Source organism: Oryctolagus cuniculus, chromosome 4 (assembly GCF_051225735.1).
Source record: "Oryctolagus cuniculus isolate XC-2025 breed Fujian yellow rabbit chromosome 4, ASM5122573v1, whole genome shotgun sequence".
Lineage (NCBI taxonomy): Eukaryota > Metazoa > Chordata > Mammalia > Lagomorpha > Leporidae > Oryctolagus > Oryctolagus cuniculus.
Window position 1 is genome coordinate 115,033,761 of NC_142870.1, and position 17,338 is coordinate 115,051,098.

Below are 17,338 nucleotides of genomic sequence, written 5' to 3' on the forward strand. Positions count from 1 at the left end.
AATTGATAGCATTTGATGTATATAGGTATATTAGAAATGAAGGAAGATTTAAAATTAATAATCTAAGCTCATGCTTAAGAAAAATAGAAAAAGAAAAGCAACAAACAAAATAGGCAGATGAAAAAATAGTAAATATTAATAGAGAAATTCATGAAATTAAATACTGGAGAAAAGACACCAAAACTAAAAGCTGATTCTTTGAAAAGATTGATAAAACCTTTAAGCCTCTACCCAAGTAAGAAAGAAAAAGATAGGACACAAATTAGTAGTAACATACATATAAGAAGACACAACACTATATATCCCATGGATATTAAATGAATAACAAAGAATATTATGAAGAATTATATATCTATAAATATGATAACTAAATGAAATTTAAATAATTTCTTAAAAGATGTATTATGTCAAAATTCATGTATGAGGAAACAGATGATCTTAATAGGCATAAATGTGTTAAGAACCTGGATCAACACATAAGGCATTTCAACTTACATGAAATTGAGTTGGTGACCTTCCAAAATAGAAAGCACCAGGCTCAGATGGATTTGCTGGTAAACTCTACCATACATTTTAGAAAGAAATTATATCAGTTCTCTGCAATATGTTCCAAAAAAGCCTGTGGGAATACTTTTGTAACTCATTCTATGAAAGCATTCCCTTAACATAAAAACAAGGACAGTGTAAGAAATCCACTGCAGACCAATATCTTTCATAAATACAAAGTCAAAAATATTGAACAAAATGTTAACAAATGATATTCGATATTCTGTAAAACTAATTATGCAAGCAGGATTCATCTCAGGTGTGCAAGGATGGATGGTTCAACATTTGAATATTTAACTAATATAATCAATTACATAAACAACCTGAAGATCAAAATAACATGATCATTTCAATAAAAGTACTTGACAAAATCTTGCATCCACTCATGTTGAACTTTCAGGAAATGAGGAATAAAGAGAAACCGTAACTCTGACGAAGAACATTTTTCAAACTCTACAGTTAACATGATGGATGGTGAGAAACTTGAAGCTCTTCTGCTACGACAAGGACAATATGAGGATGTCCTCTCTCACTATTGCTTTTTAACATAGTGTTGGAAGTCCTGGTTAATTTAATAAAATAAGGAAAAAAAATGCCATGCGTATTTTTTTAAGTTATTGCAAGTTTGAATGTTGATGCAAGTTACTTAATTTGTTATTAAAAAAATTCTAATTCTAGAATTAAGTTTTTAAAAATATCTGAATAACATCGAGACAAAATATCTTTATAGTTTTAAAATAATGCATTATTAAAATTTGAATATTCTGCAGAGCATGAATTAAATTATGATTTTAAAATTATAAAATTTAAGCACAGAAATAGATATCTCCTTAAAATGTTCTCTTTAAAATGTTTACATGTATTCCTATAACATTAAACAACATTGAAAAAGTGTTTCTTTTATATTTATTATCGTTGTACATTGACTATTACCTGGCATATATGAAGGACTTAACATATCTTTTGAACTAAACCTATACAATTTTTTAAAATTTGCATCAATGGATACAGTGGTTCTTTTAAATTGGCTATTTTTTTTAAGTGGTTACTTTAACCTCTATAAAGCTGCATATAAATATATAGCTGGGCCAGTGCCGTGGCATAGCGGGTAAATCTGTCACTGCAGTACTGGCATCCCATATGGGCACTGGTTTGAGTCCCAGCAGCTCCACTTCTAATCCAGCTCTCTGCTATGGCCTGGGAAGGTGGTGGAGGATGGATCAAGTCCTTGGGCCCCTGTACCTGAGTGGGAGACCTGAAAGAAGTTTCTGGCTTCGGATTGACGCAGCTCCAGCCTTTGTGGCTAATTGGGGAGTGAACCTCTCACTCTCTGTGTAATTCTGATTTTCAAATAAATAAATAAATCTTATTTTGGGGGCTGGCACTATGGCGCAGTGGCACAGTGGGTTAAAGCTCTGGCCTGAAGTGCCAGCATCTCATATGGGCACTGGTTGGAGTCCCGACTGCTTCATTTTCGATCCAGCTCTCTGCTATGGCCTGGGAAAGCAGTAGAAGATGGCCCAAGTCCTTGGGCCCCTGCACCCACGTGGGAAACCCAGAAGAAGTTCCTGGCTTCAGATAGATGCAGCTCCGGCCATTGCAGCCATTTGGGGAGTGAACCAGCGGATGGAAGACCTCTCCCTCTGTCTCTCCCTCTCTCTGTAACTCTGTCTTTCAAATAAATAAAATAAATCTTTAAAAAAATAAATAAATTTTATTTTTTAAAAAAGAAATGAATTAATTAAAAAATAAAAAATATAGCTAAACATATATTTTAAAAATCTCTATTTAAACAGGTCCTAAGGCCCAAAATGCCAATATAATAATACAGTGAATTTACTCAGTAATTTTTAAACAAAATATTATACAATTATATCCAAATTAACTGGTACAACATATACATATTTATGTATAATAATCTACAAGTACTCTATATATTTGACATGTTAGATGAATATATTTTTGTAATAATTTTCCAGCCCCTCTGGAACTTCTTAAAACTGCAATAGGTAAAATTAATGCAGTAAACAAGCAAGATTTCATTATCATGTTCAGTGTAAATCAAAGATGTAGCTTCAGTCATTGTTCTTCTCAAGCACTTGGTCTGTTCGATTATTCTTGGCAGAGTATGCAGTGCCACTGTGACTAATAAGTGAAATAAAGTCTGGCTGTGTTTAGTTCCATCTTAGTCACCAATATACTATTTAATTCCATTCATCTATATTCAGAATGCCTTCAATGGTTCAAGTTATTGGACAGAGTTTTTCCCTTATTGGATAGATTGGTAAGTGTTTAGTCTCTTTTGACTGTAATGCCTGTAGCCCAAGCTCTTGAAAAGTCCATCAAATGTCTGTGAACCCTTCTCTCTGTTTCTCTAATCAGAGTTATCCATTACTTCTCAAACTTGTCTTCCTCTGCATGCAGCTCCACTCTTGTCTGAGGCTACAGTGGAAGCATATAGTTGATTCTTCATGTCTCACACTCACATGTGACTGTTCATCTTCACCACATGCAAGCTTCAAAGGGAAACAATGACCTTGGAAAACAATGCCACAAGAGTGAAGAAAATATAGAAAATATGCCATTTCATATTTAAAGAAACAATATTGTTAACGGAAAAGTGATCTCTGTTAAATATAAGAGTAGGACTAAGAGAGGGAGGGGATGTACAATTTGGAACATGCTCAAGCTGACTTGCCCCAAGTGGTGGAGTTAGAAATGTGCCAGGGGATTCCAATACAATCCCATCCAGGTTGCATGTACCAATGCCATCTCACTAGTCCAACTGATCAATTTCAGGTCACAATAGACTATAATGATAGGTCTAAGAGTCAAAGGGATCACATAAACAAGAATAGTGTCTGCTAATACTAACTGATAGAATAAAAAAGGGAGAGAACAATCCAACATGGGAAGTGGGATACACAGCAGACTCATAGAATGGCAGTTGTCCTAAACAGCACTCTGGCTTTGGAATCAGCCCTTAAGGCATTTGGATATGGCTGAAGAGCCCATGAGAGTATTTTAGGCAAGACACTCTAGCAAAAACAAAACAAAACAAAACAAAACAAACAAAAAAAAAACACCTAAATGAAAGATCTCTTCGAGTGAAATCCCAGTGGAAAGAACAGGCCATCAAAGAAGGCGGTACCTTTCTCTGAAGGGAGGAGAGAACTTCCACTTTGACTATGCCCTTGTCAAAATAAGATCAAAGTCAGCGAGCTCAGGGGGCTTCCATGGCCTTGGCAACTCATGACTAGAGCCTGGGGAGATTGCTGATGCCTTAAACAAATGTGTCAATTTGTTAAGTCAACAACAGGAGTCACTGTGCACTTACTCCCCATGTAGGATCTCCGTCCTTAAGGTGTAGTTCAATATGAATTAATGATATGACTAGTGCTCAAACAGTATTTGGCACCTTGTGTTCTGTGTGGGGGCAAACTGATGAAATGTTTACTTAATATATACTAAATTGATCTTCTGTATATAAAGATAATTGAAAATGAATCTTGATGTGAATGGAATGGGAGAGGGAGCTGGAGATGGGAGGGTTGCGGGTGGGAGGGAAGTTATGGGGGGGGGGAAACATTGTACTGTGCTTTGGAAATTTATATCTATTAAATAAAAGTTTAAAAAAAGATACAATATTGGTACATACCTTATCCTATTTATGCATCCAAATGTCTTAAAAATATCCTTATTTAATACTTGCATGTAATTGGTGTTTCCATTCATTATAACTACAATTTGTAAGGCATGGGTTTGCAGGTGAGGAAATTAAATTTTAGAGGATTAACTGACTTTCTAAATGCCACATACGAATAAGAAAAATAAGCAATATTTCAATCCTGATCCTGATGGTTTCTAAATTAGGCTGAAATTTTCTACTTCATATATAATACTTCTGTAGAGGTATAAAAGTGTGCATAGCTAAATTTGTGTCTTTGCTGGTTTTAGATTTTATAAGTGATTCCTGTGCACTGACTAAAGTCATTTTTTACTGGCATAAATATCTAAACTTGAGGAATTTTTATAGCAATGAGTTAAAACTCAATTAACATGCTATTAAAATGAGATTAAATTAGATATCGTTTTTCTTATCTTATTCCCTCTAAATCATACAAACAGCAACAAAAGATCGTTGTTTTTCCTGATCCACTGTGGTTGCCATTCAAATGGTTAATTAGTTGTACCAGTTCTCATGTTGTAGATGTGGTTGCATTGGCGTAAAACAGACATTTTGAGATTCAGTAACTGTTTATTGCCCTTTTATCTTCTGTTGAGGAGCAGTGTATTTTTTTTTCTCTTCATATTATTTGTTGAAGTCTTTTACTTAGAGTAGGGCTAACTATATATTCATTAAGTACACTGAAAATGGATGTTTGTAAAAATTAAGAGTGGGAATGCAAGAGGGAGTGGAGGAAGGGTTGGAGTGTGAGCAGGAGGGAGAGTAGGGGGGGAAGCGTCCCTATGTTCCTAAATCTATATGTATGAAATATATTAAACTTGTATAACTTAAATAAAATTAAGAAATAGGTTGTTGAATAATCAGGAAGAGGCAGACTTGTGTAGAAGAATGGATTAATAAAAATTATATTAGACATACTTATATTTTATAAAGATTTGCTATTGGCTGGCAACCTTACAGAAAGAGCTTTGCATTCATTATCTAGTTAATAACATCATGTATTATTAAATATCCCCTGAACTTGATGGAATAGATAGCATATTGTCCTCTTTTTACAAATGATGAAATAAAATAGAGAATGCCTAAGAATAGTTTTACTGTAGAGGTAACTTTCAGTAATTTAACATTTTAATTAGGCTACCTTTCCAATGTTTGTTGCTTATGTTTAAATCTGTGCTTTTTAACATTAAACTACACATGAGTCACCTGGGACTCCAGTGAAAATGCAGATTCTGAGTTAGTGGATGTCAGGATGAGTCTGAGATTCTGCACCCAAATAAACTCCCACAGATCATACTGAAAAACAGGCTCTAGATTATTCATTTTTCTCCATCAAACTAAGTCCTGTTCCTCATAGGCCTTTATACTGATTTTGTATTAGTTGAAAATGAGTTAAAAATGAATTTTTAAATTGACTAACTACATTTGATCCCCAGATGCACACATGATAAGGCCGTTGATAACCTAGACTGTGAAAAATAGAGGATTTTAAACTGTGTACTTTGTGACTGTAAACCTGCCATCCTGACCCTATTATTCTCCAGGACAGGCTCATGTTTCCTGACTTTTTTCAAATTCTGGATAATATTCCCACTCAGACCCTTCTCTGTGAACCAATGAATCTGATTTAGCCTTGAATTAGTGTCCTGTAACTACATTTAGTGGCTTTAAACATTACAGATGCAGTATTTATAAATCTGTGGGTCAGAACCATGGTGACTGCAGAGAGATCCTGTCTCCTTCTTGCTTAGGTTGCTGGCAGAACTCAATTGCTTTCAGTGGGTAGAACTGGCAGCTGTCTCCTCGCTTGTTGTCAGTGCTGTGACCCCTTTCTAGTGATCACTCACCTTCCTTGGCTCTTGGACCCCTTCCTCTCTCTTCAAAGCCAGCAACAGCTGATTGAATCTTTCTCAGGCTGAAAATATATCCTGCCTTTTGATCACAAGTCTCAGAGACCCTCTGGGCTTCACCAGGAGAAGTTTTCTGCTTTTCAGAACTTATATGAACAGACTGGGGCCCTGGAATAAATCAGGATAACTCCCCAGCTTTAGGGTCTGTAATCTTAATCACATCTGCAACACCTTTTTCCCTGTGAAACTTCCTGCATTCAGACTCCAGCGATTAGCACAGAAACAGCTTTGAAGGGTCATTATTCTAACACAAGCCTGCTGCGTGGGATGGAATTATTTTAATCACCAGGAGAAAAAAACGAAGCGAACCAGAATAATAATGTATCAGAGACTAGAAGCTCAGAAGTGCCAAGAGGGCCACATAATGGTTTAGAAATGTTGTAGTCAAAAATAAAACCCAAGCTTTCTAAGCTGTCCACAGGCCAGATGCCAGGCATTGCACACCTTAAGCATGGGATCCCACCCCCAGCCAGAGTTTGGTCATATTTGCTTCTTAGACTCGGTGCTATGTCAAATTCTGCCGTATTTACCTGGCCAGGATTCAGCAAAAAGCTTGCATCCTCTGTTTATTTCTTGTTGAATTGAAATATTGTAGAGGTACATTTCACTGGGAGAACCTTAGTTAAATGTCTGTCTAGTAGTGGCCAAGATAGCTGGCAAACTCAATATTAGATTCTTTGGCATTACTTTTGTTAAACAGAGAGGAAACGTTTTGATTTTTTTTTTATTTTCTTCTTAAGAATTACCCAGTTATTCTGTACCCAGTTGGCCAAAACGTCCAATGCTGAGCCAGACGAAGCCAGGAGCAAGGAACTTCATCTGGTCCCCCTAATGGATGGCAGGCATTCTCAAACTTGGGCCATCCTCCACTGCTTTTCCCAGGACATTAGCAAGGAGCTGAATCTGAAGTGGAATAGCTAGAACATGAACCAAAGCCCATATGGGGTGCTGGCATCACAAGCTTTGGTTTTACTCACTGCACCACAACACCAGCCCAAGAAAAAAGGTTTTAAAAAGTGCTGGAGGTGGGACCAGCACTGTGACATAAGCAGTAAAGCTGCTACCTACAGTGCGGCATCTCCTATGGGCACCAGTTTGAGTCCTGGCTGCTCTGCTTCTGATCCAGCTCTCTGCTATGGCCTGGGAAAGCAGTAGAGGATGGCCCAAGTCCTTGGGCCCTTGCACCTGCATGGGAGACCTGGAAGAACCTCCTGGCTCTTGGCTTTTTATTGGCCCAGCTCCAGCCATCACAGCCATTTGGGAAGTGAACCAGTGGATTGAAGACCTCTCTCTCTCTCTCTTCCTCTGCTTCTCTGTAACTCTACCTTTCAAATAATAAAGAAATAAATCTTTAAAAATTAAAATAAATTCTAAAAAAAGTAAAAATAGTGCTGGGGGAGGGGACTGGCATTGTGCTGCAGTGGATTAAGTCACTGCTTACAATGTCAGTATCTCATATCAGTGCTTTGGCGTTCCACTTCTGATCTAGCTTTCTGCTAATGTGCCTGGGAAGGCAGAAGAAAATACCTCAAATATTTGAGCTTTTGTCACCCACCTGGGAGTTCCAGATGGAGTTCCAGATTTCTGGCTTCTGGCTGCAGTAGCCTTTGAGGAAGTGGTCCAGCAGAGTTCCAGAATCCTGGCTTCAGCCTGGTCCAGTCCCTGCCTTTGTAGCCATTTAGCAAATGAACCAGTGGATGGAAGAGGTCTCTCTTTCTCTTTTTGTAACTCTGCCTTAAAAAAAAAATTGCTGGACCACAAGTATGTCCCTACTTGATGAGCTACCTCATCAAGATGAAGCTCTGAGGACAATGCCAGCCTAGCTACTTCCCATCTCCAAGGCAGAATGAGAATGTTTACCCATGTCTCTGAGTTGTCCAGAGTCCCAGTCACGCTGTGCTAGCTGATACTCTGAAAGACATGGTTGTACTTTGAAAAAAGACTTACCATTTTAATAATCAATACCTCACAGAATTATAAAAATTAAGTCTCATTTCTTTTATTAAATCTTTTTTTATTTAAAGATCAGAATTACAGAGAGAAGGGGAGAGACAGAGTGAGAAAGATGTTCCACCCACTGGTACACTCTCTGAATGGCTGCAATGGCCAGGGATGGGAACAAGCCAAAGCCAGGAGCCAGGAACTTCTTTCATATTTTTCACATGGGTGCAGGGGCCCAAGTCCCTGGGCCATCCTCTACTTTTTTCCAGGCACATTAGCAGGGAGCCGGATCAGAAGTAGGGCAGCCAGGACACTAACCAGCACCCATATGGTTTGCTAGCATTTCAGATGGCAGCTTAACCTGCTACAGCACAGCTCCGGCCTCCTCAATATTTCTTAACAACTCTTATATTTCTATAGCTGGTATCCTTTGATAAGTTTTATATGTGTGGAATTTTATATCAACCCAAGGTGTGTTTCCCCCATTGTAGAGCTCTGCAACCTGGATTAAATCATAATTATACCCTGTGTTGTACACATCATATTTAGCTAATAGATCACAGTAATCACAGTGATTTTCTCATATTTACTGTTCAGAATATGCTCTGAATAACATTGCACCTATTGTCATCTTCATTTCATTTCAGAATAATCATTCATGTGAATAGAGACATAAAATTTACTACTGTCTCACTTTTCTTATCTTTGAAACAGGGATGCTACCATTTATCTCCTGGAATTGCTTTTAGAATGAAAAGGCATAAAATGTACACCATTGGTTACTATTAATTCAATCTACATTCAGAGCCACAAGGGGGCTTATTTAAAATAGTATAGTTCCTTAGCAATAGCTAATCAGTCACCTGATGATTCAGGGTCTGAGACAGGAAGGGCTGAGAGCTGCTGGTGTTGGATCCAGTAGTTTCCCTTTACAACAGGATGGCATTTTTCTCTAGAGTTGAAGTTACAAATTCTGTGGAAAAAGAAAGTTTTCTTGGAAGATCTAATTTCCCCTGTAAGAACTGAATCAATGCCCCTAGCCATGAACTCCCTAGGATCATGATATGCAGTATAAAGTGTAACTTGCAGACATTTCCATAAATAGCAAACTATGAAATCACATCATAAGAACAACAAAATGATTCAATAAAGCTACTCATTATACACATAGTTTATTCAAGAGCAAAGTTTCAAGTCACTGAGAAATATATCCATGCATTTGATGCTTATATGCTGTCACTTACAATTTCAAATTAGTTCCTGAGAACGGGATCAGAACTTGGCTTTGATTTAGTGACTAGCTGTTGGCTTCTGCATACACTCCACTTTTGAACAACTCCTTACACAGTGACTCCCTAACATGGAAGGTCTTATACTAGGTTCTGGGGTTTCAGTCACAAGGCAGACAGCATCTTGGTTTTTACATTATTCTTTTTGGAAAAGTAGTTGTGGAAAGACAGACATTAAACAGCTAATTACATAATTATTTAAATTAGTTTGAATGAGAGCTATCAATATTAAATGATATGTGCTCTATAAAAATCTGTTCCAAATCAGAAAATATGTAAATTATGATTTAATCAAAAGCAAGTTATGTCCTATATCACTCACTGTAAAAAGAATAAAGTAGAAACTACATTAAGTTTAGAAGTAGTAAAGGATTTTGACTAATGATGGTTAAAGAGATTGATTACTAGCACTTTACTAGTTATTTCTTCCTTTAACATCACTTTTAATTTGAATGTCGTGACTCTTTAAAATTGATCAGAATTATTCCAAGCTGCCTCACAATGTAATCTAAAACAACTGCTTCATTGAGGATCTGCATACAATAATTGCTGTCTGCTTATCAGCAGTGATCTATGATAATTGGGCTGATAGTGTTAATGCTGATCTTTTAAAGTGAATGCATCCATGCTAATATATTCCAAAAGAGTACAGAACAGTTGATTCTTATTTGTTTCATTTTACTTATTTGAAAGGCAGACTGAGACAGAGAGACAAAGGTCTTTCATCTGCTGGTTCACTCCACAAACGCCCCCAACAGCTGGGGCCAGGTCAGGTTGAAGCCAGGAGCTGGTAACTCAGTCCAGATCTTCCGCGTGGGTGGTACAAGAGGAACTAAGTACTTGAGCTAAAACCTACTGCCCCCCAAAGTGATATCAGTAGGAAGCTGGAGTTGCAGGCAATTTGATCTTATTTTGCTTTCTCTGGATTCAGTTATATTTTAACATCTTAATTGTTAAAAATAAGTTAATCTTGTCTTTTCATCTAGCTGTCCTTGAACAACACTGTCATTTGAGATACTAGAATTAAGCAATTTAAATAAGTATCTCAAGGATGACCATCACAACAACTAATGTTAAATAGTTTACAAAAATAAAGAAATTACTTATACCCCATCTGGAGTATTTTCATTAACCCAAGACTATTTTATTATCTATAAAGGAATCACTGTACCATAGAATTTCTTTTCTATTAAAAATAAGTTATCTGAAATTTTTTGGCATATTTTCATTTTTTATAACTTTGTTGAGAAGTTTTAACTAGACCTCCTAACCAGAATGTCTTTTTCTTTCAAATTAAGTTGCTGCTGTAAAATCCAATCATTCATGTCATCACTTGTAGTGATTCAACACACTAAAACTATAGCTCTCTGCCAGTGACACCAAGAGTCATGTGCTTCTCTTTAACACCCCAGTGTCTCCCTTTGAAGCTGTTACGATCTTACTGGAAAGGGTTTAACTTGCCTGTGTGATACATTTTCCTTAAAAAAACTAATTTGGAATAAATCATAATTATCCAGCTGATGTCTGAAAAAGCCATTAACACACAGCCAATAAGCATTAATATTATTTTTAATTCAAGATGTTACATTCAATGTGTTGACATCACTTTGCTGACAAAAAGATTCTGTTTATACCAAAGAAAATGCGTACTATCATTATCTAGTATCACTTAAATATTTTGTATTACTTAAATTTTTTGAAATCCTTTAATTATAAAGGAATATGAGCATTGAAAATGAAAAGCTTCTGAATTCAGAAATAAATGTTTCTAATACTTCTGCTTGACAGTATATCCATCTTTGAAAAAGGCATGTAAGAATCTTCAAATACTAAGATAAGGACATGTGAGCAAAGTTGTTTTTTCAACATGATTTTTCAGAAAATTAACCCATATACTTATTTAGTCATTGCAACAGACAGAAAGGAATGACAGTTAGAAAAGCTATCTGTCATAGTAATTATTGATGATGAAATCTTTATCTGACTCTCAGTGGGATTCTTTCCAATTAGCTTCTGTAGCTTTCCAAATCTGCATAAATTTCATAAAATTTGCTTGTTTCCATCGTGATTTTTCTGAGGCTCTCTTTCCTGGGCGAATCTCCAGATTGGCAAGCTCAAGCAGATTTTAAAATACCCTTTCCATATATCACCCACACTTGTCCTGTTTGGGGATGGATTGAAGTCTGAGCTCAGATGGTTGTAACTAAGCTGCTTTTCTCGGCAGAAAAGTTCATTTTGCTTCAGCTGTTGCAGATAGCTCCTTTAGCTCCCTCTAACTCCTGTTTTCCAATTGTTTCAGCCAGCCTTCTAACTGTTCTAGGGCCACAGGAAAAAAAAAAAAAAAGCCAAGTAAGGACATCTTTCCCAAAGTCCTACTTCTCTCTTGACACATTTTGTAACTTCTCTACCTGGGTAAAGTATGATCCCTTACCTTGTCTCTCTCTTCAGTTCAGGAAAGGAACAACTGATATACTGTCTGAATTAACAACTGTTTTCTAAACGTAGACATTAAACTTACTATCTTTAGTCTTTATAATTTACCTTGCTGAATGATTTTAAAATGTTTAAATTACCTGCATCCCTTTCATGTGCTTTATTTTGTATAAGCAATGGTTTTAGAGAAGGAAGAAGAGGGTCCCAAAATGGAAACTAAGAAGAGGAATATTAAATGCAACAGGATCTATCATATACAAACTAACAACCTATTATATTTCACTGGGGCATAATTGTAACTAACACCACTAATGAGATTCTGCAACATAGAAGCCTACAATGCTAGAATAGACCTGGAGGGAATCTTCAAGTTGATCTAGGTCAAAATTCTAAACTCTTCATTTTTTATTATTTTTTAAAGATTTTTTTCCCTTGAAAGGCTGAGTTACAGGGACAAGGGACACAAACAAAGAGGTCTTCTATCCACTGGTTCACTCCTCAAGTCCCCTGGTTCATTTTCAAGTTAGCCACAACAACCAGGACTAGGCCAGGCTACAGCCAGGAGCCGGGAAATTCATCTGAGTCTCCCACATGGGTGGTGAGGTCTGAAGCACTTGGACCATCCTCCGTGTTTTCCCAGTTGCATTATCAGGGAGCCTGGTAGGAATCGAAGTCAGGACCAGCTCCCATATGGGATGCTGGCCTCACAGATGGAGGCTTAATCTACAGTGCCACAATACCAGCTCCTGCTTGCTCACTTTTAAAGCAAAGGAAAATTATTCTCATAGAGTTAAATAATTTGGCTAAAACAAAATAGCTACTTATAAAGCAGAAATTAAACCCTAGACCCCCAACTTCTATGCCACTGTACTTTCTCCTAAGAATGATTATTATGGCCTCTGTAATCCTTCATTAACTGTAGAATCAACCCCATGTATACTTGCTCATTCCAGGAATCAGGTCAGGGTCGCCAGATTTTTAGTAAATAGCAAACTAAATTATTCAAACACTGTTTAAGAGACGTGTTAAAGCACATGATTTTCCACTTGATCAGTAGATTACACCTAATAACCACCTACTGATTTATGTTCAGAGCCAAAACAAGAGGAGTAATGAAACAATATTCAGATCATGGAAGTTTTGGGCAAATGTGTATGATTATAGTTTCAATGTGTATTACACTGTTTTAAATACTGGTTGGGGGTACAGGTATTGGGAGTTTGTTTGCTTTACAGAAGAGAATTTTGCAAACCATAGTGACTGAATTCAAATTCCACAATTTCCTCAAATGTAAAGGTCATAAAATAGGGTCATAGGGGCCAGCGCCATGGCTCACTTGGTTAATCCTCCCCCTGCGGCACCCACATCCCATATGGGTGCCGGTTCTAGTCCCGGTTGCTCCTCTTCCAATCCAGCTCTCTGCTGTGGCCCAAGAGTGCAGTGGAGGATGGCCCAAGTGCTTGGGCCCCTCCACCCTCATGGGAAACCAGGAGAAAGTACCTGGCTCATGGCTTCAGATTGGCATAGCTCCAGCCGTGGCAGCCATTTGGGGAGTGAACCAACAGAAGGAAGACCTTTCTCTCTCTTTCTCACTGTCTATAACTCTACCTGTCAAAAAATAGGGTCATAGAGTTCTTTGGAGATGAAATATGTTCCTATGCCAACGCTGATGTGGTTGTTGTTATTATTACCATAATCATTATTTTCTTTAACGATTTGTAATAATAAACTATTTTAAAAATCATGACTATATGTTGTTCATAATAGTTTGTTCTCTATCGAATATGTTCCTTTTAATAAAACATTTACTGGAAAATTGCATCTGAGGAATTTTCCAAGTTGAATTTATAGTCATGAGTAATAAGATTTCAACATTAAAAATGTATTGTATATAAATGACTTTATACTAAACTCCAAAAAATAATTGCTGATCAAGGTGTTAAAACTTTAAAACACAAAGTAGAAAAAATTAACATGTATCTTCTATTCCTCAGCTTACTGCATATTCTCCTGAAATTGACTGTGTAAAGAAAACTTATATTGAATGGGATGCTCTCCAGGAAACTACACTTCTTCCTCCTCCCTCTCCTATTCCCACCCTTAATTTTTACAAAGATCTACTTCAGGATACTTAATGAGCATAGGGTTATCCCTATTCTAAGTAAAATAGTTTAACAAATAGTATGAAGGAAAAAAAAGCAAAACTGTTCCTCAACAGAGGAGACAAGGGTGGTAAACAACGACTGAATCTCAAAATGTCCATTTCACTCCAATACACTACATATGTGTTTTTAATTGTTAATTCTCCAGTGTGAATATTGAAGTAGTTTAGCTCAAGGAGTGAGTTTGTTGAAACTAAATGATAGGGAACCCATAAAAAAGTGGCTTTAGCATCTTGAAAATTATTTGAGAATGGGTGTTGAGTTAAATATGGCTTTAAGTCAATAGGAAATGAGATTTACTTGAAAATGAATTTAGAGAATAAAAATTTTTGTCACTTCATATCTAGAAGTTTAGCCTTCACAAGGACTGGCTGGAGCACAGGTTGGGAGTAAAAGATGCATGGATATGCAATTTGTTTGTTGGTAGTCTCCTAGAATGTATGTAGAAGAGTCAAACATGAAATGGATTATCTAATGAAAGCAAGATGCAAACTCACAGTAGATATTGTTGGCATTGTACTCATATACCCTGGGACTGTTTCTACTGCTTTCCTAGGGTGCTTCTGTTAATATATCTCATTGACTAATATTTCTAGAGGATTTCAACCAGACTGTGAAAGCCATCTCTCATTTTATAGGAGAAACAGAACATACGAGAGAAAGAGAGAGAGAGATACATTACATATGCATTACTGTGGAGTCTGTGAAGTTCTAAAACCTGCAGTCAGCAAGCTATATTACCAGTAGAATTAATGGTGTGATTCCACTCTGAGTCTGATGGCTTAAGAACCAAGAGAGTTGATGATATAGAACAGCCAGAGCTTCAATTTGAGTCTAAATGCAAAAGAAAATATAATGCCCCAGATCAAAAGCAATCAGGTGGGTGGAGGTCCATTTTATTAATGAAAGAGTCAATATTTTTTCTTCTATTCAGCCCTTCAACTGATTGGATGAGACCTAACCCCATAGGAGAGGCAATCAAATCAGACTAGCAATTCAGAAGTTAATTTATGACAAACACTCTCACAGACACACCAGGTGTTTGACCAACTATCTGGGCATGCCATGGCTCAGTCACACTGACACATAAAATTAACCATTGTACTCACTTTCCTGGAAGTGATGAGCAGTTATACCATTATGTCCTGTCTCCCTCTACCTGGCAACCTAGAGTAAACAATAAACAGGGATGTGGTTGGTATATAAAAGCTCTGCTTCTTGACCTGACGTTAGGACAAACTGTTTTGTCATTTATGCTCCAAGGCTCCCACCAGACCAGAAAGAATAAATCTTGTCCTTGGAATCACATCTTGTATACCTCCTTTTCTTCCCTATCTTGCTTTTCTCACGTCCTTACTGATTTCTCCTCAGTGCACTCCCTTAGTAAATCACAAGGCAGGAAGTTCCCACTGAAGCTGTACTGCTAGAGAAACAGATTTAAAAATAGTCTCCAGCCTTTGGGTAAATTTTGAGGAAAGCCCAAGAAGGTACGATTTTTTCCAACCTCCTCTGATCCAGTCTTCACATCCCAATTTATGCATTTATAAACCTTAATTTCACAACATATATTATGGATATTTTATATACATATACATTAACATGCATTCGTGTATATTAAAATATTTATAAAATTATATCTAATATTTGTATTCTAGTATGTAGTAATACTTCTCCTCTGCTATTTATGTGTATGATTCCCTAAACTGGAAAGTCACTAATCAGCATTTAAGATATGAGATCATGTAAACAAGTACCCTATGTGGAATCAAGGAAGGGGCTTGGATTTACACAAAACAAAATATGACCTGATATCCTTAAAACAATATGACTCAAAGTAGAATCATCCAAGACTCAAGTCAATTGGTCTTTACTCTCTCTTGTTTTGTGTGGTATCATGGTTACTTCCTACTGCATCTCATCCCTCAGGGCAATCACTTTGTTTCTTTTTTTCATTTTGCTTAAAAATATTCTTTTCATATAATGCCTTTGTTTGGTTAACATTTCATAACCAAACTCCTTCAATGAGATGACCATTGCCTACGAACTTTGTCTGCCTTTCTTTATTTCATATCCTTGCAATAAATTTGTTGTCAATATATAATGCACACAGCTTGAGCTCACTAGCTATTTAGCCATTAAAGACATGTTAGAGCCAGTGTTTGTGTATGCCTAGGATCAAGTCCTGTCTCTGCCTCAGATCTAGCTGCCTGCTAATGCACGTGGGTAACATCAGATAATCACTTATGTACTTGGGTTTTTGCCAAATACGTAGGAGACCTGGAAGGAGTTCCTAGCTTCTGCTTTGGTCTGGCTCAGTCACACCTGTTGAGGGCATTTGGGATGTGAACTAGTAGATGGAAAATCTCTCTCTCTCTGTCTCTCCCAATCTCACTCAGCATTTCAAATAAATAAAAATAAAGGCTTAAAAATGAAATGAATATTACTAGTAAATAAAAAGTATAAAAATAAGATTATCAATGCAGCCAGGAAGGATACAGCATTTTTAAATTGTGAATCATAGGTCATTAAAAGAAATATTCTGTCTACTTCTGAATTTGAAGAAATTTGGCAACTGATTAATATGTATTCTATGCTAACAGAGTGTTTTGCAGTAGTTCATAAATGAATATGTATTAAATAAGTTGATTTTTTCAGTTCAAATTCTCACTTTATTTCAAAAATTTCACAGTGGAGGTGGTCCAGGTGCATGAAATGGTGGTTAAGCTGGTTAAAATGTCCATATTCCATACAGAAGTTCTGGATTCAAGATCCACCTCTACACCTGATTCTACATTCCTGATCATGCATACCCTGAGAAGGAGCAGGTTGTGGTTCAAATACGTGGGTCCCTGTTACCCACGTGGGAAATTCAGAATGAGTTCCAGGCTCCTGACTTCATTGTGACCCAGCCATAAGTCCTGGCTACATGCTGGCCTAGCCCTAGCTATTGCAGGCATTTGATAAATAAACCAGCAAGGCTTCTCTTGCGCGCAATCTCTCTCTTTCCCTCACCCTTTCAAATAAATGAATACACACACAAAAAAAAAATTAGAAAAATACAGCATGAATGCTGAAATTGCAAGTTAACTTCCTTATAGTAGTAGCAACCAAAACAGTAGAACCCTGAATTATAGAAGCCAGTAATTAAGATTATCAGTTCAGAAGAATTAGATATAAGATAAATTCTGTACAGGATGTCTCAAAGTGTGATATATATAGAATAGCAATCCCACAAGATGCCCTGTAGAGGAGAAGCATTTTTTTTCAGGTTCAAACAGATTAAGGAAATATTGATTAGTGTAAGTCCAATTTTACAAAGTCATACTGACCAGTGGTTTATTAAATAATCTAAACTGTTTTTCAGCAAAA

General features: G+C 36.8%; 1 long non-coding RNA gene across 2 annotated transcripts in view; it reads right to left on the minus strand.

The window, feature by feature from the left end:
* LOC127482892 (uncharacterized) overlaps positions 1 to 17,338 on the minus strand; it is a 436,536-nt gene that overhangs the window by 172,380 nt on the left and 246,818 nt on the right. Inside the window, exon 3 of one of the 2 annotated variants that reach the window (XR_016232584.1) lies at positions 15,079 to 15,136. The exons of the other annotated variant lie outside the window; for it this stretch is intronic. This is a non-coding gene — a long non-coding RNA (uncharacterized LOC127482892). The remainder of the gene's footprint in view (positions 1 to 15,078; positions 15,137 to 17,338) is intronic. 2 annotated transcript variants of the gene reach the window in all.